We start from the raw sequence: 3,906 nt of genomic DNA, 5'->3' as shown, positions 1-3,906 counted from the left end.
TAGACATCCTTCTTTAAAATTCTCCCTTTCCTTATCAGTTAAGATATAGGTACCAGGTTACTGATAAACTGAAACTGATAAACTGTACTATTCACAAAAGTCAATTTTAGTTTTCACCACATTCTCTATTCAAAAGATCTCTGTTGAAGCTATACTCCCAATGTTGACATTATCTCCACAGATGGTCACATTTCATCTTAACTATATTTTACTTCCTTTGTGGGTAACTTTCTCAGCAAAACCTCCCTTACTCCATCGAGGTGGCAGGTCACTCAGTGCCCTGAGAGTGTGCTAGCAGCTGTAATTTCCTCAAAGCTGCAGCTCTAGAGGAACAGAACACATGTCTACAGCAAGTTTTAACTGTTGATGCTTCAGTGTCAATGTTTTGAAAACTCTGACACAGGCTGAGTGTTTAAGTGTGTGCCAGGCTCTGTGTGCAGGGATTTTGTCCATGTTCTCCCATTATGTCAGAGGCATAATGGAGGCTCAGAGAGGCTGATTAACTACCTTCCCTGAGGTAATAACCAGAACCAGCTAAAGCCAAAACCCAAAGTCTCCACAACGGGACTCTTCCCACGTGCCACCAGATGACCTGTCTAGGATACAGATTTGAGGACACATGTTGCAATATTAGAATTCTGGATAAACCAACTTGAATCATCTATGTGTTTTTTTTCCAAAATGTTGATGACTTTCAAATAATCAGGATATTCCATCTGCCAAATAATTCTCTAATATAGTAGCAAACGCTGAACTTTAGACACAACCTGAGTTTCCTCTTACAAGCAATGTGACTTTGGGCAAATTCTCTAACCTCTCTAAATCTTTTATGCAAAGGGTATAGTTATCGATATTAAATGAAAAAAAAAATCTATATCAGGGGTCAGCCACATTAATGAATACTGGTGACTTTCTGTCCTATTATATACTCAAAGTATTACCCCGACCACAGTTATGCTTAAAACAACAACAACAAACCCTTCAAAATTTACTTTTTTTCATATTTGCATCAGGACCAAGAAAGCCAAATCACCTCTTCTCCTTATCTGTGATCACCTACATAAAAGATGAAAATCTACAGCAGGATCCAATTACATGTGCCACAATCTTTCTATAAAATATACTTTTACATAAAGTCACCTATCATTTCTTCTGGAATGATACACTTAAACTGGAGAAATGCACTTAAACAATAAACCAAATAGCACCCATTAATATTTCCAACATTGTCTTAGGCACTGTGTGATATATAAGCAAAATCTGAGACTCGTTCCTCACTTCAAGGAACTTGAACTTTATGAAAAAAAGTGGGGTAGGAGAATATATCATTTTATAAGTCTGAAAATTTTGAGTTTTAATTAGATATTAGGAACAATCTTAATATTTTTTTTTTAATTAGGGTAGGTTATTGAGAGGCTATAAAGTCATCTTTATTCAAGAGTGGAATTTTGAAAGTCTTTCTGGAATGGTTGAGCTATGGTTCTACCCTAACTCTAGATATCTTAATATCTTTTGTCATCACATGAGGGTTGAGACAGCAGTGTTTAAGCATTTGGGCCAACTCTGCTATGAGATTTGTTTTTCAAAGTCTGTCAGCATTGGCACTTTCATGCTTGACACTCATCAAGATGATTTTTAACGTTTTTGTCAAAAGTTCAGGACATTTGGTGAAGTTCATGGAAGCCAACATCTCTCAAGGTCATCCAGGTTTAGTAATAAAGAAGGTGACACCTGAAGAAAGATAGAGGATCCTCAGCAGCCGCTTCGGGAAGTTTCTCTTTAATAATCCCCCTCTCTGCAAGGGCTCTGCAAAATAGATCCAGAAACCTTACTGATGTACTCAACTGGCAGGTACAGACTGGACAAACCTGGGAAGGACCACTGCCCAGTCCCTTTGAGGATCTCTCCTTGAGCCTGGACATCTTCGACGGTGCCCCCTAAGTGTGATTTCCCCAAAGGCCACATAAAAATAACTGTACCCCTTGGAAGTGACTTTCCTAAACAAAAGTGCTCCAGAACCGACAGAAAGTCATTTTTCTTTATGGAAGCAGAATATCATCTGTGATATCTGACGACATGAAAGGAAAGATGAAAAATGGCCAAACTTGTTTATCTGAAATGGAAACAATAGATTGGTGCTGCTGGAAGAGCAGAAATGTATTTAGGGTGAGTGCATGTGTGTACGTGTGTGTGCGTGTGTGCATGCACATGCATATGAGTATTGTTTGTGTGTTTGCATGTGGGTTTTGTCCACATGGAGAGGACATTTTAGCTCTGTATCCAAACCAAACCAAGCTTTGATGATGTCAAAAATCCCACCAGATTTCCAAAACCAAGAGGTTAACTAGTCTTTGTTGCATCTTGGAGAACTAGGAATAATTGGTTAAGACCCATTACCAAGGCAACAGCCACGTGACAACCCAGAATCCCCCCTATGATGTTTACTAATTCCTGGGGCTCATTATCTCAAGGTCCCCACTGTCTCAGTCTTCTGTGCCCAGGAGTCCCATCTCTGTTCTGTTCAGCACCAGCCTGGAACTTAGCTCCTTTTCCGTTTTGCACAAGAAATCCAAACAATTCTAAAATGTGGTGCACCTAGCTAAAGATTCGTACATCACATGGAAGCTCTCATGGCTTCTTACCATTGCTAAGGCTCTGTCCATCCTTCCCGCTCCCCCGATCATCCTTTCCTTCCCAGCCCTTCCAGGAGAGGTGCCCAGGGACCCTTCACTTCTCCCAGTGCCTGTCCTGGTCGTTGCCCCAAATCCATGGAAGGCTCCCTGAAAGAGTAGGTGATTGGGAAGGCTGCTGCCACCAGAGAAAAGAAGTGACAGTGGCCCTACTACACATGGGTTGCCAGGTTCTTTTTCCTCCACACACATGTCTCGCATCTGCCTTCAGTCTGCCCCTTAGCCTCCCAGCGGGCAGCCCACTTCCATGCTTTTCTCTCTGCCTCTTACATCTGGTTCTACAACTTATATGCCCACAAGATATATATTATTGATGAGGACTCCTTAGCTTTACCTCTCAAGGGCAAAGTTTCTTGGGAAAAAAAAAACTTAAAAAAAGCTTTATAAATAGAAATGTCTAAATGGCTTACAAAGGAATCTTGGAATCTAAGAAATTTTTTTAAAAAGTAAGATAAATGTTTTAACCCAGAAAATTGCCATTAAATCTAATATATAGCCAGAAACTTCACTTCCTTCTAAGATCAGTTTGGTAAGTCTGAATCTCACTCATCACCCTGGGTCCTTGTTCTCCTCATCATATTTAACAAGAAACAAAAACTCAATCTTATTTTATAATCACACCATAGTAAGTTCATTCAGATCTTTTATGATTCCATAATAGATAAAAAAATATATATTTCTATTTTAGGCATTTATTTGGCTGTTCTTGATTTTCCTGAAGCAGTTAGTCTATTAATTGGCTCCTGCTTTTCCTAATATAATCTATATAGGTCAAAGACTTTGGACTCAGTTTTCTTTCTCTCTTTGAGAAATTAAAAATTAAAACCAAGCACAAAAGCTAGTGTGTTCCTGCTTCCTTTTTACTCCTATTCCAAAGTTTTTAAAAGTCTTTGTTTTGTCCAGATTTAACAGAAGTGCTTGATTTGAGAGTTGAGGAAGAGGAATTATGCTGAAGTCTTATGTTCAACTGGAAGAAAAAATAATTTTGATCTGAAAACTTAGATTTTTACATTCTCTCTCTGTCTCCTCTCAGCACCCCCACACACACACACACAAACACACACTGCACTCTCACACACACACATATGTCCCTTCCTTCCTCTCCACATTTTAACAAGGTTCAAGTAGTAACAACACTTGAGTAGTTTAAATAAAACAATGAGCTGGAAATTGTGAGCGTCCAATAAAAACACATTTAGTAGGTGTGGCAGCAAGC

Source organism: Pteropus medius, unplaced genomic scaffold (assembly GCF_902729225.1).
Source record: "Pteropus medius unplaced genomic scaffold, Ma_sr-lr_union100, whole genome shotgun sequence".
NCBI lineage: Eukaryota > Metazoa > Chordata > Mammalia > Chiroptera > Pteropodidae > Pteropus > Pteropus medius.
The sequence above is the reverse complement of the archived record's forward strand: the minus strand, read 5'-3'. Positions refer to the sequence as shown.